A 25310-nucleotide genomic window follows, 5' to 3' on the forward strand; every position below is an offset into this window, starting at 1 on the left:
AAGCAGGTTGGAACGGGTGGAGGAAGGTGTCAGGTGTGTTATGTGACAGAAGAGTCTCTGCTAGGATGAAGGACAAAGTTTATAAAACAGTGGTGAGCCCAGCCATGATGTACTGATTAGACACAGTGGCACTGAAGAGACAACAGGAAGCAGTGTTGGAGGTGGCGGAAATGAAGATGTTGAGGTTCGCTCTCGGAGTGACCAGGTTCGATAAAATTGGAAATGAGCTCATCAGAGGGACAGCCGAGGTTCGATGTTTTGGAGACAAAGTTAGAGAGAGCAGACTTCGATGGTTTGGGCACGTCCAGAGGAGAAAGTGTTCTGTAAATTGACTGTCTGTTGTACTAGAGCGGCTCCAACTACCTGACAAATTCCTTGTGTGTTTTGGACATACTTGGCAAATAAAGATGATTCTGATTCTGAAATAGTGAGTATATTGGTAGAAGGATAATAAAGATGGAGCTGCCAGGCAAGAGAGCTAGAGGAAGACCAAAGAGAAGGTTGATGGATGTCGTGAGGGAAGACATGATGGCAGTTGGTGTTCGAGGTGGAGAATGCAGGAGATAGGCTTACATGGAAAAGGATGACGCGCTGTGGCGACCCCTAACGGGACGAGCCGAAAGGAAAAGAAGAAGATTGTCGACCATGGTTATTTTTACAGCATGTGCATGCTGACTGAGCATTTTGCCACAACTTGGGTGGTATATTTGTTTTTATTTTTGGGGCTGGCTTGAACCAAACCTAAGGGGGGCCTTGGGTGGGGCCAATCACAGTGTTAGGGGGGCACTGACCCCCCTGTCCCTTCCCCCTCGAACCGCTATTTTGTGTGTACAGGGCTTTAACAGTAGCATCTACAACCAAGGTCATTAGGATTAAGAAAGGAGGCATCTAATTAAGGACATGTCCTTATATGTTTCAAGTGAACGACTTTTGTGGGAGTGACTTGGTAGTCATGGCATGGGTATTGACATGGTTTACATGACATGACAGGACATGGTTGTATTATAGTTGGTTGTATTGTAGTTGGTTGTATCTGCAGCTGTAAGTTGGCAGCCCATCACATCAGCTCTCTTTACTCTCTTCTTTATTTGTACCTTCTACCTTTTTTTACGATTCTATATTATTTTTGCTTTGTGCTAAACTGTTAGCTCAATAACAGCATTTTAGCTGTGACATTTTTTCAGCTGAGAGTATCGGCACTGTTGGAATTATTATTTGTTTTTAAATGGTCATCTAACTACTCTGCTTCAAACATTGAATATTGTGAGGAAAGGTATTAGTATTGTATTTTATGTTGATTGATTGGGAATGAGTGTCGAAACTATCTGACTTTTTCTAAAACTTGTTTGCGATGCTTCACCGATAATTGCAAAGAGTTTCGCCCCTAACATGGAGCACGGCGAGGAATGCATTCCAGAGGAAATTGAAGTGAAGCGCGAGAGAGGACTAAGTGGGACAGGGGAATTAAACACTCCATTAAACATTATGGGGAATGTAAAGTTACTCGCCAATGGACGTATCAATGGTTGTTAGAAAACTACAGTTGTTTGTTTACATTTAAGTAATGTAAGCGACGTCATGCACGCTGTGAAATTTCATCCCGGCGCCCTTGCACTGGTCAGTGGAGACCTTAATCATGTTCCTCTCCCTCATCTGCTAACAGTTTCACATAACATGTTAGAGTGAAATGGGAGGGAATAAAACTCAGGACTTCCTGTATGTCAAATGCCAATGTGAAGAAAGCTCTTCTTCGCTCCCTGCTCTGGGGAGTCTGACTACAAATGCACCTTGAGACCACCAACAGGCCACTGGTGGAACAACAGGCAGCCAACATAGGGACTGTGGCACTTTGGTCTAAGACATTGAGGCACTGCAAGAGTTTGTTTTTAAAGAAGTATATTTCATTTACAAACAAATATTTATTTATTTATTTATGTATTTATTGATTTTTTTTGTTTGGGGTTCAAATACCGGCGCCGCCTGTGTTTGAATGTTCTTCCCTTGCCTGCATGGGTTTTCTCCGGGTACTCCGGTTTCCTCCCACATCCCAAAAACATGCATGGTAGGTTGATTGAAGACTTTAAATTGCTTGTAGGTGTGAATGTGTGCGTGAATGGTTGTTTGTTTATATGTGCCCTGCGATTGGCTGGCGACCAATTCAGGGTGTACCCTGCCTCTCGCCCGAAGATAGCTGGGATAGGCTCCAGCACGCCCGTGACCCTTGTGAAGATAAAGCTGTACAGAAAATGGATGGATGGATCGATGTTTCTTTGTTTGTTTATTTATTTACAGCACTTACAGCTGCAGTTGTTGTTTTTTAATGGTGTTTTGGATGTCAAGTTGAGTTGAGCTAAATAATTGTGAGACAGCAATTATTACAGTGAAGCCAACCATTTGAGGAAATATGGTAGTCTATGTAATTCATTCTAAAAACGTCACATCTGGAAAAAAAAAATCCTGGCAAGTAGGAACAGCAAATTGCTTTTGTGGTAACACTTTGTTTGTACTACCACTTGTTGCTGGGCAGAATTACAGTGGCATAATATTTTGTGCCCATAGTTCTGTTTTGTCTGCATTTGCATAGACAAGTCACACCCAGTATGCTTTTCCTTGCCAACATAAGGCAAAGGGCTCCTCCCATTAGGCAAAGGACATGGAGACTCAACAAGATTAGAGTCACGTTGACACTGATTTAGGGGAAAAAAAAAACTTAAAACCTAAAACTTAACACAAAATATATGCATAAATATTTGTATAAAGATTTTAATATTGTTGAAACAATGCTCATGCCTTCAATTTGTTATAGCAAAATGTGACAAGGTCTTTTTTTACTCTCTTTGGGCACTAACCCGCTTGCCCCAAAATGCAATTTCAAACCAAATTGTTGACTCAAACCGAATCACAGGGACAATAATAGTAAAGTGTGAGACCAGATTGATAATTATGGCCAGTCGACATTAACAATGTTGATGACTAATGTTGACAAGCCGATAGGAGAAGAAAAAGAAGAAGAAGATGCAGTGAGAATACAGTTAAATTACTGGAGGCAAAATCGTGCATCACCTATTGTAAATATACTAACATCTTCCGTTCCGCTTATCCTCACTAGGGTCGCGGGCGTTCTGGAGCCTATCCCAGCTAACTTCGGGCAAGAGATTGTAAATTGTGAATATACCATAACTATCTGCTTCTTTGTTTTGGCTTTGCGGATACATATTTGGAGGACATCAAGAGAAATATGGGGCACAGCCAGGTCAGTTAAGCTGCTCACTACCCGGTGGCTGCAAATACCATCCATCCATTCATTTTCTGAGCCGCTTCTCCTCACTAGGGTCGCGGGCGTGCTGGAGCCTATCCCAGCTGTCATCGGGCAGGAGGCGGGGTACACCCTGAACTGGTTGCCAGCCAATCGCAGGGCACATAGGAACAAACAACCATTCGCACTCACAGTCATGCCTACGGGCAATTTAGAGTCTCCAATTCATGCATGTTTTTGGGATGTGGGAGGAAACCGGAGTACCCGGAGAAAACCCACGCAGGCACGGGGGGAACATGCAAACTCCACACAGGCGGGGCCGGGGATTGAACCCGGGTGGCTGCAAATACCTTTTAGGCATATAAAACATGCAAAGCCAGAGACTGGGCTAATGAATATTTCACTGTTTTTCTCCTCAGATGATGAACTCAGGCGACTTCTTTCGAGCGCATGTGGCTGCGCTTTTAGTTGTGGACATCAAAAATATTTCCCCCATGAGGGCAAAGATTTGAAGAAGCAAACGTCAAGTCTTGCCTTACAAACTGACTGATTCTCAGAGTAAATAATGGAATATCATGCAAATAAAGTTGTTTCAGATAGTGAGTATAGAAGACCATTTGAAAATATCCAGCTGCATAACACCTCTTCGTCTACATGTGCACACACACACACACACACACACATGGCCGCAACATAATTCACAATTTTATGTTTAAAAATGCAGTCAAATCTTGAGCATTCATGGACTTCAACAATCATACGCACCATTATGACATAAACACATAAGGTTATATGTTTAAAAAAACTTTACACAAATTATTAAAACTGAAAAATAACTCAGAAATTGAAAGAGCGTACTGTATGTTATACAAAAAAACAACGCAGTCCAATCAACAACACTGTCAACCCTTTGCTGTTGCCAGCAGGTGCCTGGAAAAAGACACATTCCTTGGGACGCTAATCTTTGATTTGGCAGCATACAGTATGAATCAGGAGCAGAAGAATCAACCAGCATGAACTAACTTGAGAGATTTGCACCATCATCATTCACTAACTTTATCTCTATATTACAATACCACAACTCTACTTCTACAGAAACATTCTGCTGGTAATCATGTGACGCTTGCTGTTTGTGCTTATTTTCTGGTCTCCCCTACAGCTTGTTCAACAAACCATGTCATTAGATTACCACCTTATGTGCACCTTTAGTAAGTCAGTGTAAATAAAATAATGCCGGGGTGGCTAATAACAGTATATAAATTAGTATTATTGACATAGAATGTATTCCCACAACAGTGAGTGACAGAGAAGAGGATGTTTCAGTTTGTGGCAGTGGTAATATCTTTACTATTAACAGTGGTGGTTCAACCGCTATAGTGAAATAAAGAGAAAGAAAAAAAGGCAGTGAAGTATAGTGTAAAATACTGAAAATAAAGTCCAGCTCTGCTGTCTAATGAAATGGTAATTCTCTGTGGGACTAATAAAAATGTGTAGGAAGTCTATATCCTTCACTCTTTACCACAAATCCTAAGGTTACCTGCAGTACCCTTGGCCTGAGCCTTCCCCCATCCCTCTCGTCAGTCAGCATGCAATATAACCGCAACCTGCGAGACCACACCCCCCTGGTCAAGAGTGCATGTGGGGCTTAGGGGGGGTCAGGCCAGCAGATATAAAAACAAGAGGAGATAAACTAGACAAAGAGACTATAGCAAGCAAAGCAAAGTCAGCAAAATGCAGGCACCTAACTTGACTGGTTCAGGTTACATCCCATGTCAAACTCGGTACTGACATTAAAGAGGACAAGATATTTTTTTTTATGGTGGGCTGAGAAAATATGCCTTACGTCAAACAAGGTAGAGTATCCTTCTCCTGGCTAAACAATCAACTGTGATATTGAAAGGCTGCTGACGGGGGTGAAATGAAATTGAACTGTAAACCATCTTGCAAACTGTGGCCATCTAATACACATACATACACATGACACGACATCTCATCAGGGTGAAACAATTTTCACATATTCTATAATGCAACACAATTAAAATAAAATGCATGCACAGCAATAGGGTTGTATGGCATTTTTTGAAACTGGTATTCTTACAGAAAAACACCCTATGATGCCGCCACCTGTCTCTGATAACTATCCTGTGACCACCCACACTAGGGATCGCATAATACTTGATTGGTCAGTCATCAAGAATTTTGCCATTTGCGAATTCATCTTTAATTAATCATGTTTTGAAGTAATTGAATCGAAAATGAGTGCACTACAGCAGAGGCGCTGTTGTTTTAGCCTCAACTAATTTGTGATTAACAAACAACACAACAATGTCAGGCGGCCTACTTCCACACTGACCCTCCTATGTTACCACTCTTCCTGGCATTTGGTTGTTTTGCTCCGATAACTCTAGCATTGAAACTGGATAATCTGATATTATAAATGAATTAATAGTCAATGAAGGAATTTGACTGAGGTTCCAATCCCTAAGACACTCTTGTCCAGAATCGATAGACATACTGTCGCTTTTAAATCAGGTTGCCTGTCCTACCCCCTTTAGAGCCCCCTGCTGAATAATAAGAGAAGGCATTTTAAATCCACCGAGATCCCCTGTTGTTGTTTATTAGCCAATTTCCTCTGTGATTTTATATATTACATATTATATGTCTGCTGTCTCCAAATTGAATCCTCTGCAATAAACCTGAGAAACCATATGCATGCAAGAACTAAACAGCGAGGTAGATTGTTTGTACAGTGATGGTCAGATAAAGTCCTGCCAGATGTGATATGGAGTTGATTCGCACTTTAAAATCTCTTCAAACCCTTTCATCTGCCAGAGAAAGTGCCGCCTCAGCATGTCCGTAGCGGTGGGCCAAGCAAAACAACCTTCTGGCTGGTTTGACCCCGAATGTCTGTCACATGCACCATGCAGAGAACTGCAGTCGCTTGAAGCTTACTACATTTAGCATGCTGAATTAAAACTATTACTGTAATTGAATTAACTCTGAGTGGATATTATAGTTACACTGCTTAATTTAGTGTTGGACATTTCTCTGTAAAGCTTCATAGCTTTCTCTTTGCTCTGTGTTTGATAGTCACTTTCGGGTCCACCCTTGGAAACACATACTGTACACATGTAACATACTGTATATGTTAACGCACACATACACCAGATACTATGAGACAATGATCTTCAATCCTGCGTTGCATTTATTTTTGTGAGTTACCACCTTACATCCCAGAAAATGTTGCATAAAACTGAAGAATAAAATAGTGAAATTGAAGAGTAACCTAAATAGTTAACCCATTGACTTAGTTTATATAGAATGTATTTATTTACTTAAAGGCTGGATGGATAAATGATCATTCTTACAATCTTCCTCAGGCAAACACTCACAGATTAAATAACCTAAGCCCCCCAAAAATCTAAAAATAATAAACCAAACCAACACTAATATTGTTGGTTAAAAGCAAAGTAAAGTAAAATTATTTATATAGCACACTTCATACACAATGGAACTCAATATGCTTTACATGTTTAAAAGCATTTTAAAAAATTGAAAAAAACAGCCTATAAACATTTAAAACAAAGAGAGAAAAAATAAATAACAGTACAATTAAAAAAGCGTACAGTGCAAGAAATATCATTTAAAAGTGGACGTGCTCTAAAAAGCATGAGAAAAAAAGAAGAGTTTTTAACCTTGACTTAAAAGCATTCACACTTGGGGCTGACGTCACTTCTGTTGGCAACTTATTCAATTTGTGTGCAGCATAATAGCTAAATGCTGCTTCACCATGTTTGCTTTGGACTCTGTGCTCCACTATTTGACCTGAGTCAGTCAATCTCGGAGCCCTACTGGGTTTATATCCCATTAGCATTTCATTCATGTATTTAGGACCTAAACCATTTAGTGATTTATAGACCAGTAGCAGAAATTTAAAATCTCTCCGAAAGCCGACTGGAAGCCACTGTAAAGACTTTAGAATTGGAGTAATATGCTCTGACCTCTTTGTTCTAGTCAGAACCCGAGCTGCAGCATTCTGAATGAGCTGCAGCTGTTTAATGCTCTTATGGGAGAGTCCAGTCAGAAGACCATTACAATAGTCAAGTCTACTTGAGATAAAAGCATGGATGAGCTTCTCCTGGTCTGCTTGACACATGCAAGCCTTCACTCTGGATATGTTCTTCAGATGGTAGAAGGAAGTTTTCGTAATTTATTTGATATGACTGCGGAAAGTCAGGTTAGAATCTATCAGTACACCAAGGTTTCTGACTTGGTCATTGGTTTTTAAAGAGAGTGACTCCAGGTATTTATTAAGAGCAATCCTCATTTCTTTATTGCCAAAAACAATTATCCTTTTTGTTGTGGTTTAATTGAAGAAAAATTTGGCTCATCCGGTTATTTATCTGTTTTAGAGATATAACTGTGTGTCATCTGCATAGCTATGATAGTCAAAATTAAACTTCTGAAGAATTTGACCCAAGTGTAGCTTATACAGGCTGAGCAGGAGGGGTCCAAGAACTGACTCTTGAGGGACCCCTCATTTCCATTCGATGAGACTGAACACTTCCAATGGTTACAAAATAACTCCTTTCCTCCAGGTAGGACCTGAACCATTTAAGGACTGTTCCATTTAGTCCTACCCACGTTTCCAACCTGTACAGCAGTATATTATGATCTACCATATCAAAAGCCACACAAGACCACACAAGACCACAATTGACTTTTCCGAGTGAGTATTCAACCTTATATCATTTAGCACTTTGATAATTCTGTACTCTGATGAGTTCGAAAACCTGTTTGAAATTTGTAAAAAAAAAAAATTTCGTTCAAGAAATTGCTGAGTTGATTAAAAATTACTTTCTCAACAATATTGCCTATAAAAGGGAGATTTGAGATGGGTCTATAGCTTGCTAACATGGAAGCGTCCAGCGTTCTGTTTTCTTTTTTTGTCCTGTTCGGCTGTTGGGTCAAGCAAAATGGAAAATCTGTATCCCTTTTATGCCGGAACAGTTTTATTGTGTCACAGCAGAGTTTTTAAGCTTCCGCTGTGGTTTCTTAGTATTACAATTAAGGTTTATTGAGAATCAGTCGATCAGTCAAACAGATCAAAGTTTCTAGAGGGGAGAGAGAAACAAAGACAAAAGACAAAGCACTAATTGTAAACAAGAAGAGAGGAGTAAATCATTACATTGTCTACAACAATGAAACACTAAACGTGAGTATTGCATGGGGCTGTAGTGCTAAAGGACAGCACAAGGACAGGACAAGATAGAACAGGACAAGGACAATGATACCCCCCCAGCCAAAACCCCCCACCCCACCCACCGCCCCACACGCCGCGCCACCGCACCCCCCTCCGCCCCCAACGCCCCCCAACCCGCTGGGCCCGCGATGCAGCCAGTCCCCGCCCAGCCCGAGGGCAGCAGAGTGTCCCTTGTTTGTTGGAAAGGAGGGCGTGTGTGTCAATGCCCCCCCGAGTGGTGTGGTGCATTAAAATCTGGAGAGGGTTCATAGCAGCTACTTTAAGAGCTTTAGGAAACTCGCCTGACTGAAGTGAGCAATTGATTATTTGCTGCAAATCAGCTAGCTGAGACTTCGAAATAGCTTTGAAAAAGTCAGATGGTATTGAGTCAAGACAGGTCGTTGATGGTTTCAGCTGCTGAACCATTTTCTCTACAGTTTTTTTGTCAACTGTATCAAATTGTGACATGGTAATACAGTTTTTCCTTGGTGGCTTCAGATGCAGTATCATTTTATCATTTTGCTGATTTGTGCTGACATTTAACCTGATAGATTGTATTTTTCACTGAAATAAGCAAATTCATTGTATTTATCTGCTGTTAGGAGTTCTGGAGCTATCTGATTCGGGGGTTTGTGAGCTTATCAACCACAGCAAACAGAGTGTGGGTATTGTTGAAGTTCTTACTAATGATTTCAGGAAATTGTTGCTGTCTAGCCCTGACTAACTCTTGGTTAAAATTACAAAGACTTTGTCTGTAGAGGTCATAGTCAATTTGGAGTTTAGCTTTCCTTGACTTACATTCTGCTTTCGTACACTTTGATTTAGAGGTCTTTACCATCATCATAAAAAAACAACAACAACATTATCCACTGTGCAAAAGCACTTTGAGTAAAAAGACAATTTAATATCCATCCATCCATCCATTTTCTGAGCCGCTTCTCCTCACTAGGGTCGCGGGCGTGCTGGAGCCTATCCCAGCTGTCATCGGGCAGGAGGCGGGGTACACCCTGAACTGATTGCCAGCCAATTGCAGGGCACATAGGAACAAACAACCATTCGCACTCACAGTCATGCCTACGGGCAATTTAGAGTCTCCAATTCATGCATGTTTTTGGGATGTGGGAGGAAACCGGAGTGCCCGGAGAAAACCCACGCAGGCACGGGGAGAACATGCAAACGCCACACAGGTGGGGCCGGGGATTAAACCTGGGTCCTCAGAACTGTGAGGCTGACGCTCTAACCAGTCGGCCACCGTGCCGCTCAATTTAATATGAAAAAACACAATTTGATTAGTATAACACAGAGAAATGGCTTGAGCAGACAAATCAAATATGTGGGAGGAAATGTTTCCGTAATTACGCAAATGTGTTTCCCAAGACAAAATACATCATACTTCGTTTGTACACTTGATGAAATGTTATCTTTGTCTTCCTGAACTGCAAATTCAGTCAACACAGCCTAAATCCCTGAGTCCCCCTTGTAGCGTCACCTGTCATTTAAAATCCTGCCAGGTTTTCGCAACCCCTGTGGAGTTAACTCATGCTAAAGAAGGGCAGTTCCATCCTTGAGTCACAAGGAAGCCTAAATAAACTCATTAAAAATATGTCTGTGAGCATGCTGTGTTCAAGGGGAACAGGTTTGCGCTTAATGAGCAGCTTAACATCAGGAAACATTGCCAGAGGCACAATCACAGTGACAAAGCTTCTGTGACTGCTGCATCACCTTTGGTATTTAGGTTCATTTATGTGCACTCCTAAGACGACGTGTGTGTACTCATTCTATGGTCAAGGCCTCTGTCATTGGTGTGAGTGGTTGGCTGCTCTAATCACAACGTGAAGGAGTCTCTAGGTGACTGCTACATCAGTCTGACATGGCTCCTCAGGCAGCTGAGAGGAAAAAAGGCCCTGCCAACTTGTGCAAAGCAATGTGAGTCATTATGCCTGGCATGACTGAAGAACAACCTTACTGCTTGGTCTAAGCAACAGCATTTCTTTTGGAGGAAAACATGGAGTAAAAACAAATTAAAAACCAAGGTAAAGAATGCCATAGGATATCATGTTCCTGTGGTCACTTATGCTATGACAGTTTGTCAAGAGCACAGCATGGTTCAATGTAATAGCAGCATGGACTTTGTTTACAAAAAAATCAGCCTGACAAGAGTCTCAAAATTACTATTGCACTTGTGAGTGTATTCCAATAATTATGATGTTCCGCGATGAATTTACTACTTTAATGTCTTATTAATGGAAGTACGGTAGAGGATGGGGTACATTGGTTTCCTCCCACATTCCAATAACAGTAGCAGCAATGTGACAAGATTTAACAAAAATAACAGTCTGTCAAAATATGAGTTCTGGTTGGAAGGGCCACTTCAACCAAAGTACAACACAGCAATAATTGTGAAAACTGGATGATGTGTTCCGGAGAAAAGGAGTTTTTTGTGTCGGAAAAAATTGCCTTTTTGGGTGATATCGCCTGTAGAAAGTCTGGTCACAAAACGCCTTCAAATTAGAGTTGAAACAGTAACATTTAATTATTTTCTCAACATATTTCCTTGCCAGTTCATTACATGTGCTACTTGGGGAACTCTTTCTCAGATAAACTGACAAATATTAGTTAAAAATATCCACAAATCACTTGTATGGGCCGAAATTTCAAGATGTCGAAGTGTCAAAAATACAGTGACATTTCAAACGACTTCACTTGCCCAAAAAACTCAACTTGTGCAAATAGAACATTATTGGTGAGAAGAGCAGTGTGGGCAGTAGAAGAGATCATCGTTGTTGTTTTTTGTGACTTTTATTTGTTATCGAGGATTTTAGAGGCATGTCAGGTTAATAGCAGACTCCATGTCCATGTGTGAATGGTTATTGTCTATGTGCCCTGCGACTGACTGGTGACCAGTCCAGGGTGTACCCCGCCTTTCTGGGATAGGCTATCTGGGCTCACCTGCTGTGTGGCGACAAATGTACCTGAAAAATCCAATATAACCCTGTGATTTTCATTTAATTCAATCATGTAATTCACAGTAACATGATAAAGGCCGATTTGTCATCTTTTCCTTGAAATACAATTTTGTCTGTGTCGAGTCTCTTGATAAATATATGACTAACAGAAGGAATACCTTTTTATTGGTCGGCTCAAATGAATTCTATTGAACTGATCTGTGCTCGAAGAGTAATTGCCTATTTAATCTCTGGTATTCTGTTCAGCGTCTCAGCTTTTCCGTCTCGCAAGTCACTTCTGTCATTTTTGTGGTTGTGATGTGCCACCTGCACACTGCTGTGCCTAAACAAGAGTGTGGTATGATGTTCTGCTTCAAGAGCGGAGCAAACAGTCCCCAGTGTAAAAAAGTTAATGATCACATTGCAAGCTGGCACTATCTGTCATGCCGTCATAGGGAATGTACATGTGAAAAAGTTTATTTCTGATGCTAACCTATAAAATGTGCAACATGCAACATATTACTGGAACATACAGTTTGCACGCAACATAAAAAAGCTACAGCAGAGATGTGTAGCACTTTTACCTCACAAATCTCCAAAGGGTTAACAAATTGTCTCATTTTTCAGAGACACCTGCTTCTACCCCGCAGGGCTAATGTCACCTTCATCTCTTATATGCTTGTTTGCTTTTCACCACTTGTTAGTCTCACACTGACAGACATCGTTTGTGTACATTTCTCTTTCTGCTAGCATTACCTTAGTCATTCACCAAGATGGAAAAATAACTATTAAAGAAAAACTCAATTTAATATATATATATAATTTTTTTCCCCCTGTGGTCTCTTGGAATAACAAATTACAATATTTAAAAAAAGGGATATAGAAATAAGCAAATTATCAAGGTACAAGGGAAAGGGAATAATCAGAAAAAAATATGAGATGATAATTAAGCCCAGAATTATTCATAACCTGGACTAATTTTGTGGAAAAGTATGTTTTTATTATTTTGGGAATGACACAAGAATATATTATATATTTATTTTTATTTTATATTTTTTTTAAAAAAGTGATGCATACCCATTCTTAATAGCCGTTGGATTAGAATGTTCTAGATTCTGCTAGAAATTACCAGGATCTTTAAAAAAAAATAAAAAATTTCCTTAAAATTGTCTGGTTATACAGTATGTTCCCTGCCGCCAAAATTATAATGGCAACTATTTTCGATTAAGCTATAACAGAATGTCTTCCAGTTATTTGTGTCATTTCCAGCCATTCACTAAATGAAAATTCACATTAACTCAAAATTTGGCAGAGGTATAAATCATTTCGGGCTTGATAATATGTAATCTTGCATAGTCTAACTGTCCAATGAAAAGCATATACGTCAACATCCTTTGAGGGTAGAACTGTAACTTTGTAAACGATGAGAGTGCACTGACTAAAGAGGTGTAGATTCTGTCATGACAGCAGTTTTAGCAAACATTTAATAAAAAGCAAAAGCTTCAGAGTACATTTAAATGTGTCAGCTCATTTTCAAAACAGTTTCTTTCAGCTCATTACCCAATTGAGACATACTCTTGTAAAACCACTGCGTCAGGTTAAGGATTGAATTAATCTTGTTCAGGAAAGACGTGAAGCCGGATTACCCAGAGACTAACCGCAATTACATATCACCATTAAGGTTACACAAATGCTACCCAGCAGTGCAATTTCAATAAGATTCTGACACCAGTGAGTGCAAACATTTTGATCTCAGCTACAGATGTGCCAAAATAAATGAAGTCTTTTCATAAGGTAATGGCCCTGCCAAGAACGAAAGGTTTATTCACTCACTAAACAGTTGTCTGGCAGTAATTTCAGCTATGCAATAAATCTTGTCACTCAGCTTTTGCTTATTTAGTCTCTTGTGAGTGAAATGGAGAGGAGGATAACGCATCAGAGGAGACTGCTTGGCAGCTCAGGTGATTTAGATGAAATAATTGATCAAATTGAAGCCATTGTAGCATTAGTCTCAGTCTCTGTCATGGGAAAAAATATTAAGGACATTTTATTCATGTATAAATTCATAATAAAGTCCATGGTGATATCATGTTTTTCTTCTCTTTTCTTTTTTACAGGTATGCATTTCTTCATCAAAGGTATTGCCAGTTTATCCAGACTGTATGATGAGCCAGACTGCTTGGGACATCTGCCTCACAGTTCTGAGGACCGGGATTCGAATCCCGGCCTCGCCTGTGTGGAGTTTGCATGTTCTCCCCATGCCTGCGTGGGTTTTCTCCGAGTACTTCAGTTTCCCTCCAGATCCCAAAAACATGCGTGGTAGGTTGATGGAAGACTCAAAATTGCCCGTAGGTGTGAATGTGAGTGTGAATGGTTGTTTGTTTCTATGTGCCTTGCGATTGGCTGGCGACCAGTTCAGTGTGTACCCTGCCTCTCGCCCGAAGATAGCTGGGATAGGCTCCGGGACGCCCGCGACCCAAGTGATGATAAGCGGTACAGAAAATGGATGGATGGATAGATGATGAACTAAGACCAGATCTATTTAATTGTTATCTACTTTATAAGCTGTGCTTTCAATGGAAGACTGAAGACGTGTGCTAATGCCTGAGCTTCATTTGCCCATCTATGTAACTACATGCATAAAAACAATAAAAATAGTGATCCCTACATTGTAATGTACACATAAGTAGAATTACCCATGCAAGTTTAATTGTTACTGTGTACATTTTACGTACATTTTATTTTAAATAAAGTAATGAAATTGTCTTTGTTTTTTTACAAGAAAGTGAACACATTCAGTCAGAGTGAGATAATGGAGGCCTTCACATACTGTATGTCTAGCTAAACTGCACAAAAGCCAGAATAAAATGCTTTGTGCATAAAGTGGGGGTTAATACAGACCTCTAAGCAAAGTACAGCATATTGGATTTCCCATACACAGCATGTTGCCAGTAGGGAGCTTTTAAAATTCCTTAAGTCTGCACGGGATGCTTGTAAATGGGCCGGACAAACTGTCAGTCACTGGGAAGACGAGAAGGATACACTTGAGAGAATAACCATGGCAAAAAAATATGGAAGTCACTTTTTGGCTTCATATGAGCAACGCCATTAACTTCACCTATGAGATTAGCAACCTCCGGTAGAGTGCATTAAGTGGATATTAATTCTCCCTTGGGTGCTTATTAAAGACCTGGGCGTGAATGATCCGATTCCTCATTTCACAATCCCCAGTTGAGTTCCAGCTCAATGAAATAGAACAGCAAGGAAATGCATACCTGCCACTAATTCAAGAAACAAAACACACACAATAAACATCTATTATAGATTTATGTTGAGGCGATTATAAGAAACCATATCCTGCTTTATACAAAGCATGACAGTGATAAACTGTTACAGTGACCACAGCCAATCAACTGGTCCCATATGGGAGTTTGCAAATACAACACAAGTAATATTAGCAATATTCTCGCTACGGCAAACCTATTTATCAAAGTTAAATCAGATTGTATTACATTCATTTTGGAAAAAGGCCATGCTGATTGGCATGCGGAGAACTGTAGATGGATTGTCAGCACATGGCCCGCACTGGCGAGGCCGAGTCTGAGTCATTCATTAACACTCAACAAGCACAGTGGAGCCCCAGGGCACCCTGCTCTCTGACAGTAATGCATTCTAATCTTGTCAGCCCATTGAGAGCTTCAGCTACATTACAGATAACAGGGCCAGAATCAAACACTGCTGTCTGTCAACATCTCGGATCAATCAGGGGCCAAGAGTCTGTGGGGCAGCCATGCATGCAATACTACTTCACAGGCCAACTGTCATAAAGCCAAGATAGAAAGGCATTCTGTGCTGGTGAGTCCACAAAAAAAAATGCTGGTTGAGCTCCTAATAGTCAATCAATCAATGCAGATTTTATTTGTTTGCTCATGTAGTCAGACAGTACAGAGAGAGACTGGTATTTTTGTATCTTACTTTGTTCAGCTGCATGGATCTATATACCAATTTTATGATGGAACAGTTTTTCTGTGCGACGAGGGGGTTAAAATACTTCATCTGTGGCTTATGAAGAGAAAGAACTGAACAAAAAATGAAAAATACAAAAGAACTAGCAGAAAAACAGGATACTGAACTAAATGTTGATGGAAACAGTTTGACTCCTCAATCATGCCTTTTTCTATTTCACTTTTTCCCTATGGATAAATCTAATCTGATCGGAGAGTTGTTGAAATAATTTTTGTTCAGCATGAGAGGTTCCACTGTCATTTAAATGAACTTCTCAACTGTTGTTTCTTTCTTTGTTTCTTTATTTATATTTTAATATGTTCCAGTTGTGGCAAGTTGGAGTTTATTAAATTCATGTTGATTTAATTACATTTGTGTACATCCTTGATCTTATTCTTTCAACATTTGACTTGATATGAGTTTGTAATACACCTGTAAATCAATATTATGTAGTTACTAAATGTTTTCTTGTTTTTACCGATTAGCACTCAGTTTGGTTTCTGTTAATGTAATGTTTCAATTCAATTGTATCTTGTCTGTTTCCATTACTTTGTATTTCCAGTCATCCAGCGCACATATGGCAATATATCAGACCATTAAGTAGATTCATTATTCATAGAGATTTACTTTGTTGTTACTTTGCTGGTTCACTTCCCATACACGATGTGATATTATTCCCTGAAATTCATGGGAACAGGAAGCGCACCAAAGAGAGGATGAACATTGTAAATATTTAAAAACCCAACTGTACATTCAGTTGTTACAAGAAAAAACATTAAATAATCACATATAGTATAACCGTCTGTTGCGTGTACAATAACAAAATACATACCTCATTCATAGCTGATTGAACACTTTTAGATTAAAACATTTGTATTCTCCTCATAGACTGTAAAAAGTGTAAAATTACTTATATCACAATAGTCTAAGCCCATTCACATGTAGCTCTTGAACCTGACGATTTGATGACATACGCTTATAACTGCTGTGAGTCGTCTTTTAAGTAGGATTTGCACTAGTCTGGCAACATTATAAACAGTATAAAGATGTTACTATTTGTTCTGAATAGAATTATAATTGGATAGTATGTATGTATGAGTTGATGCAGAATAGATACTTTTTTAAGCTTTTGACCATTGCAAACAATATTTTTGTCTTAATTTAATATGGATCACTAGAATAACATCCCAAACCTATACGAAGATACAGTACATCATGTATTAACAATACATTGACTTACAGTATAACATACATAAAATGATGAGAACACAAAGACTAAGAATTGACTACAGCAAAAATGAATGAAAAGCCAAGACAATGTGTGAATGCCTGATGATCAATAAAATATATGACAGCAATTGACACTGTCAATTTGTGACCCTATAAGTACCTGCTACCCATTTTGGGCTCCGCCCCTATGTTAAGGAAACCCTTGTCTAAAAGATAAGATGTTCTGTAATACAAAAACACAATGGACGTGGTTTTTTTGCACAGAGAAACATTTAAGTAAACAAAAGATGATAACATGGTATTGAAGTGTCTCTGTCGGACAAATATCTTTGCTTTCTCTGACTGCCCTGTTTGTCCATTTAGAAATGTCACCAGCTGTGGGACTCCCCACAATGCAGGCTAAAAGCTTCACTACAGTTCTTTTCCATTTATTGCTCGAGTTGGCACAGAGATAGCGCTCTGTTTTTTTGTGTACCTGTGGTCGCCAGGAGAGTCAGAGTGCACAGGCATTTATCTTGGCCTCTAACAATACCAGGATATTATCGAGCAACCACTCTGGGGAAGGCCCCCCCCCCACAAAGGCTCAAGAACTACTCCAAAATAGAGATCAAACATGACATGTGTCACAATATTCACTGATGTGGAGTCAGTGTGTTTTTTTTTTTTTAAATAAATAAATCACAACCATAGCATAGATATCGGTATTCTGTGAACATTGTCCGAGCAAAAAAGAAATACAGAAAGATTTCCAATTTAAAAAAGAAAAACAATGGGTGGCTTTCTTATCTGTTGATAGGTTTACACTCTTTGCAATCACATGGTGGGAGACCGCATACTAGGTAAATTACAGTACTTGAGCTAACTATCTGATGTTTGTTTCATTTCCTCCCATCTCTCTACCAAGGATAATCTACTAGACAACAGAATCATGTGTATTTAATTGTTTTGTCAACTAATTAAAATCAAGCAGGTGCAGCAACAGATCAACTTAGTTGCATAGGTTCTCTATGGTTATGTGATTGGTTGCGTCGCCACTTATTGCTTGGCAGATTTATGAAATTTAAGTCCAATAAATAAATAAAAAATAGGAATTTGTCAGTCACACCCACTTGGAAGGAACTACCAAAATACCCCAAAAGCACTATGCAAAGATAAACTTCAAAACTGAATCTCTACTCTGAAATAAAAATGAAATTCATTCTGGAAAGAAAGGAGAAGTGCATCACCCCATGCTGTTCCACTTAAATCCTAGAGGTGGCATACAGTATACTGTATATATGAATGACAAACTGTTTGTCCAACTCATCAATCAGTGTTTCAGTTGTCTTTAAACTCAGAATTCAAACATTACAAACAATGCTGAAAACAAAGCTTGCCTCGTTAAATTTGTCTTGTGCTGAACACTTGAGTTTGGGAGGTTAAGTCGTTACTTCACTTTTGCTGTTTGAGATCAGTTTTGTCTGCCAACCAAATTTGGCACACGTCAAAAATCCATCTGATCTTCGTCGGCTTGATCGAGACTCCTTTTTTGTTTTACAGTAAAAGATGTCCAATAACACCTGAAATCGACTGTGATTTTGCCTGGAAACTGGATATATTGGCAGAATTGTGCACTTTTAAGTAGATTCACTCTTTAACACAGAAACATACTTAGACAAGCTTCCAGTTAATATCGGCTGTGTTGCATAACTTTACTTCCAGGACGATGCTTGACAATGTTACACCAGTTTTAATTATGCCATAATGTAGCAGTAAAACTGAATCTATATGCACCATAGCTTGTGGCCTACGGTGTACATGGAAAGGATTTCTATAGTCTCTAGGTATAAGCGCCAACATCTCAGTTGATACACTATGTTGCTCATTAGATGAGGATCCTCTGAGGATCAACTTGAGATGAAATCCACACTGGTGCCTTTCTTACCCCAGGCAAATCACTAGGGAGGGAGGGGTGGTGTTTTGAGGATGAGGGGGGACAAGAGGGATCACAGGAAACAAACAGTGCAGCCAATCAGGATGCTCTCTGGAGCAGAATATTTCTTCTCCTATTTAGCTTACAAAGCTGGAACGTTGTTTTTCCTCAGTGTCCCAGAGTAAGTCATTAGAGGGAAAATCAAAGAGACTAAGAAGTCCCGAGCAAATAAAAAAGAAAACTATAGCTTTATTACAATAATTGTAAGGCTTTTGCTACATATTTATAATTGCCATCATCAGCATCTCAAATGAACAACCACACATCAATCAATAATACATGTTTCTCACAATGATCAATCAAAACTATTTTGACCATTACAGACTTTGGTAATCTATGAAACCATCCATGCAGTGAATAAGAACTAAAAATGCAAAGCACTTCAATTAGAGTTTTCAGAGCATTGTCACATACTCAGACATAAATGACACGAGATACTGTAAATATGGCTCGCAGGGTCACTCTTTATTAAGCTTTCATGAATCTATTCTATATTGAGAGCCCCTTGTCATTGCTCACCAGTGGACTGCCAATAGAGGAGGATGTCAGAACAAGATAGTGAATGCTGTCAGGCTTTTAGAAAGAGAAACTAGAGTGATGGACACAAGGAGAGTTTGGTTAAAAGTACTAAAATTACAGGCGTGGCGAAAAGAGCGCGTTCCAAAAGCATCGGGAAATGTCACAATTCCCCAGTGGGAGCCAGCAACACTTCATGAGTGATGTGGGTCACAGTCTGTGTTGCAGTCTCACGGACATTGTCGTAAATCAGCACTGTAAACAATGTAAAGATATCCTGTAAATCTGCCAATGCCATGTAGCCCGAGGTCACCAGATGGCTTATTGTGCAGGGGGAGACATTGTAGTGCTCAACATACAGCAGTTTAGTTCGTAAAGACTGACAAAGTCTCTAATCTAATTAATATTTTATTAAATTGCGCACATGTTCTGTGACAAGGTTGACTTACAGTTTGAAAATATATGTAGTGTAAAAATTAAAACTACTCACGAGAGCTGGGAAATTAATGAAAATGTACTCGTAATATCGAATTTGGCTTCTCACGATCATATAACCATTATAGTTGAACGCACTCCCTGAGCGTGCATTAAGCTTTTTAATGACACTTCTGTTGGAGTTTACTGTAAACGAAAACGCACAACAAAAAAAGAATTTCACACATTGTATATTATAACACAAGACACACTTTGATTTTGAAAGATTACCAGCTTAATGCTAACACTCAATAGAAAATCCTTTTGACGAGCTGTCTGAAATTAGCATTAGATCACGGAAGGGATTTACCTTCAAATAAGGGGCGGGGCTACGTGGTGGCCAGGCCACCCTGACTTAAATTTGGCCACTGTACACAGAAAACACCTGACTGACAGTCATGAAGCGTGATGTCATACATATTGGTTTAAGTTTTGTTTGACTTTTGTGGCAAATTTTCTAAGATAATCATGGTTGGACTCCAAATTGTACCATTTTTGAGGTTATCTTAAAATGACACATGGGCTGTGGGTGTTTTAATGATAGCTTTATCTCAGGATGGTGGAGGTCTGTCCTGTAATTTATTGAAGCATGCTTGACCTCCTTGTACCATGTCAATGTTTTATTAGTCACTGATATTGATTACTTGGTATGAATCACAACCAAACAAGCCCACGTAGCAGAGTTAAAAAAAAAACAAAAAAAACGCCTCACTCATTTTCTGTAAGCTTGCATAATGATGTGGATCTCTATCTATCTACAATATCTATCTTGCTATAAACTGTGTCTACAGAATTTGTACTAATATTAAATGTGCAAAGTTTTACAAGTAGTAGATATACAGTACCTATCCAAATAACAGTCAGGTTCTAAATGGGTAACCCATAGCATTTAAAACATGTTTAGTATGTTATGTTTGCTATTCAAAAATAATCAGCATTGATTATAACTAACCTTTCATAAGATACATATGAAACATTTTTAGAAAAGACAATCAGCTAAAAGGTTTTGGTAACATCAGCCCTGCAATCTCATGTGGTATACATGTAAGAAGAGTAATTTACTCACTAATCTTTTCATCGCTTCATTTATGTTATTTATCCCAAATTGAACCTTTGCAAACACATCTGCACACCTTACAACAAAACTTCTCTCTTAGTCACACTCACGCGCCATAGGAATGATTTATTTAAACATGTTCTCCCAAGAGAAAGAGCCGTTATTCTTTTCCTCCATCAGAGAATGCAATCTCACCACAATATGGCCATGGCAATTCGTCTTTATTTAGGTCCCCATTTGCTTTCTCAAGTCACTACAGTGTGGGTCGTTCTCCCTTAGTCTGCCAAAAGTATCCTTTAGCTTCCTTGCTAGCACATTTGTCATGTTTGACACATTAAGCAAGATTTTGTGTAGTAAAATATGTATGTTTTAATACTAATGCCTCCCAATGACTTAATTAGAGTTGTAGTTTTCTCACATCAGCAGATGTACAGTAGTTGCACCATACACAGAAGTATGCTAATGAAATATATTTGTTTCTGCAACATTGTCAAATTAAAACCAATTACATTATTTGCAGTGCTTATGTGTATACGCTATTATGGGTGGATTCTTTGTATACATAATGCAATGACCTCTAATCTGTTGTCTCAATTCTGTAAAGTAAATTTAAGTAGCAGAATTTTCCCCCTTTTAGTCAGTCCAAGGAAATTAGCTTTATAGCCATTAGGGGACGTTGCTTCCTGTGCTCACTTGCTGACAAAGTGCTTTGTGCTGTAATGTCAATTCACTTGAGTAGACCCATCTTGTGTGGGTGTGGTTCTGTTCCTAGTGCAGTCTGACCCGCCGCAGAAGACTGGTCATCTCAAGACTCAAGGCGTTACATCGCAGGAGTAATTACAGAAAAACAAGTTGCCAAGCAACTGCAGCAATTGGTACCTTGTGGGTCGAGGGGAGGGGGCGAGCAGCACTATTCAAGTATTTGATGGGTCTTTATGTGACCCCAGTGATCCCTAAAGTATCCATGCACCATGTTTGACTCAACACTGGGAGCATGAACTCAACTTGCAACACAAAATGACAGTTTTAGATTATTTTGTTACACTGTGCCTTGCTGTGCTTCCTCAGAATCCGCAGGAAGTATATCCTCTGCTGGGCCTTTTTGAGGATGGTGTTGATGTTGGTCTCTCACTTCAGGTCCTGAGACACTGTAATTCCCAGGAACTTGAAGGTCTCAACGGTTGACACAAGGGAGTTGGACAACGTGAGGGGCAGCTGCGGCGAAGGATGCCTTCTGAAGTCCATGATCATCTCTACAGTCTTGAGCGTGTTCAGCTCCAGGTTGTATCGGCCACACCACAGCTGCAGCCGCTACACTTCCTGTTGATATGCAGACTCATCACAGTCTTTGATGAGACTGATGATTGTGGTGTCGTCTGCAAACTTCAGTAGTTTGGAAGCCAGGTCCGTTGAGGTGCAGTCATTCGTGTAGAGAGAGAAGAGCAGCGGCGAGAGGACACATCCTTAGTGCGCCCCGGTGCTGATGGTGCATGTGGATGAGGTGGTGTCGCCCAGCCTCACCTGCTGTGTCCTGCCCGTCAGGAAGCTGTAAATCCACCGGCAGATGGCAGGCGAGACGCTGAGCTGGAGAAGCTTGGAGGAGAGGAGTTTGGGGATGATGGTGTTGAACGCAGAGCTGAAGTCCACAAACAGGATCCTCGCGTAGGTCCTCGCGCCGTCGAGGTGTTCTACTATGTAGTGCAGTGCCATGTTTACTGCGTCATCCACAGACCTGTTTGCTTGGAAGGCAAACTGCTTAGGGTCCAGCAGCAGAGCTGTGATGCTCTTGAGATGGTCCAGCAGGCGTTCAAAGGTCTTTATGACCACAGATGTCAGGGCGAGGGGCCTCTAGTCATTCAGACCCAAGATTACAGGTTTCTTGGGGACTGGGATGATGGTGGAGCGTTTGAGACAGGATGGTACCTCGCACAGTTCCAGAGATCTATTGAAGATCTGTGTGAAGACTGTAGCGAGCTGGTCCGCACTGTCATGGGTGTGTGTTCCGGTTGTTGTTTTCCCCCTGTCTCGTACTCCTGAGAGTATCTTCACCACCTGTCCCCCTAATTACCCCTTGCATTTAACCTCATGTCTCATTCTTTCTCATCGCCAGTTCGTTGTACCTTGTCGTCGCGTTCCAGCATTCCTTGTTTCCACGTCACAGACTCACAGTAAGACTAGATCCTATTCCGATTATCGACCTTGCCTTTTTGTCTCATGTTTTTGGATACTGTTGCCTTTTCTGGATTGCCTGCCTGTGTACCGACCTCTGTTCGTATATTAAACCTCTCTTTTTTTAAACTGTCCATTTGTTTTGGAGTCATGCATTTTTGGGTCCTATCCTCTGTTCCGTTCATGACACGCACAGACTTTGAGGCAGGATAGGGACACAAGGTCTGGGCCTGTCGCTTTGTTGAACTTTTGTTGTTTGACGGTACGTCTCACGTCCTGTTTGTGGATGGTCAACGCAGGAGGGTGAGTCAGACGTGTGATGGTGGTCGGTGGTGCGGCTGTGTGGCTTTGTCTTGAGATGGGAAGATGAGATGATTGTTCTTTGAAGGAGGATTTAGAGTTCTGTCTTTTTGGAATCGGCGATATTTGTTACTTTTTATATATATACAGTATATATTTTTTTTTTACAATTTTTTCATGGGTGTAACTATTCATTTTGGCAGTGATTCAATTCGTAGCACAAGTTGATTCAAGGACGATTTTGGTTTATCTCGAACAATTACGATCTGAAAAGATGTGCTCAGTGTTTAGAAATTGATTCAGTAACCTTTTGGGCAAAAATTTTTTTTGTACCCCGCCTCCTGCCCGATGATAGCTGGGATAGGCTCCAGCACGCCAGCGACCCTAGTGAGGAGAAGCGGCTCAGAAAATGGATGGATGGATGGATATTTCTTACTAAACACTCACTAGTCACACTGTGTGACATAGTGGTTACGTAGCTCTGAGAAGCTCGTGATGTCCAAGTCACCATCTATCATAAGTGAAACACTCTTACAGCAGTGTGGTACAAGTACAAGTACATATGTTTGCTCACTCTTGTGGCATGCAAGAATCACTGAATTAAAGGTTCAAACTGTGCATCATGTTAAATTTGCATTTAGCTTTTAAACACAGTACGCTTCTTAGCTATTATGGTAATTTCTCTTTACATACCAAGGTGCTGAAAAGGCACAATTAACTATGATTTAAAAAAAAATATTAAACATTATCAATAAATAAACAAAACTAAGTCATACATTGATTCTGGCCTGAACAAAACGAAATTGGGCATTTTTGTTGTTGTTGTTTTTCACGCAAATTGCATCACAAAGTAGCAATCTTTCGGAAAAGCAGACTTTTCAAATTAAAGAAATCATAATTGAATGCATTTTCCTGAGCTGGAGCCCTCAGTTCCTAGGGTATGCGATCGTGATACATTGACAAAGAACCTAGGGCCTTATTTATCAATGCTTATGCTCAGAAGTGTACTTAATGAGTGAGTATGAACATTCCCACGGCCAAAGTGTATGTACAATACTGTAATAATCACATTATTCAACATCCATCCATCCATTCATTATCTGTACCGCTTATCCCCACTAGGGTCGCGGGCGTACTGGAGCCTATCGCAGCTATCTTTGGGCGAGAGACGAGGTACACCCTGAACTGGTCGCCAGCCAATCGCAGGGTACATATAAACAAACAACCATTCACACTCACATTCACACCTACGGGCAATTTAGAGTCTTTATTTAACCGACCATGCATGTTTTTGGGATGTGGGAGGAAACTGCAGCACCCGGAGAAAACCCAAGCAGGCACAGGGAGATCATGCAAACTCCAGACAGGCAAGGCCAGATTTGAACCCGGGTCTTCAGAACTGTGAGGCAGATGTGCTAACCAGTCTTCCACCGTGCCACTATCATTCAACATTTTAAAGTTTATTTATTTAACATTTGTGATTGCGCATGCAGCAATCTGTGCAGGGACTCGTTGAATTGCAGTGAAGTGTTTGTGATACTGGGACTCTTATGACTGGTCACCCCAGGGCATTAGATTCTGAACTCGTTGATCCACTAGAATGCCAGGTATGGGGCATCTGTGTGCGACACAGCCTGCGGCTGTGCATTGTCATTACAGTGTTTATAATCTGGCTACCATGCCTACCACGGTATTGTGAACAATGCAAAGGTTTTTTAAAATGTGTCATATGTGGGTTGGCCAGCTGGAAGACCATCTGTTGTCTCTCCGTTTCTTTGCGGATATTGTAAAGGTTTTTCAAAATTACTCAGATTCAAATATAGGCTGAGGGTACTACTCCTCAAAGTTTGATTATAAATTGTGTCAAAAGTTGGGTTATTAGCAACTTTGGGTGGGACTAGTTGAATGGATGGAATGAATGAAATCAAATTCACATCTGATTTGTCCATTTGGATGTGAGCAGTACCTAGATTTGCAAATGAGCCAAGACTAATTAAACCTATGAATCATGTGGACTCAAATGGAATGGACAAGTATTTCCATTTCTAATAACAATTTGACAGCCAACATCTTAACTCATTAACTACCATCGTTAATGAGTCATTCAATGTCAATAACATGAATGTTTTAAACCACATAGCAAA

General features: G+C 40.0%; 1 protein-coding gene and 1 long non-coding RNA gene across 26 annotated transcripts in view; one reads left to right on the plus strand and one right to left on the minus strand.

The window, feature by feature from the left end:
- LOC133486280 (neurexin-1a-like) overlaps nt 1-25310 on the minus strand; it is a 254088-nt gene that overhangs the window by 184744 nt on the left and 44034 nt on the right. The window lies entirely within an intron of this gene.
- Nucleotides 3342-25310, plus strand: part of LOC133486282 (uncharacterized) — a 29888-nt gene continuing 7919 nt past the window's right edge. The window contains exons 1-3 of the long non-coding RNA XR_009790982.1: nt 3342-5109; nt 13561-13762; nt 21835-22359. This is a non-coding gene — a long non-coding RNA (uncharacterized LOC133486282). The remainder of the gene's footprint in view (nt 5110-13560; nt 13763-21834; nt 22360-25310) is intronic.

The sequence above is a fragment of the Phyllopteryx taeniolatus genome, chromosome 11, assembly GCF_024500385.1.
Source record: "Phyllopteryx taeniolatus isolate TA_2022b chromosome 11, UOR_Ptae_1.2, whole genome shotgun sequence".
NCBI classification, from domain to species: Eukaryota; Metazoa; Chordata; class Actinopteri; order Syngnathiformes; family Syngnathidae; genus Phyllopteryx; species Phyllopteryx taeniolatus.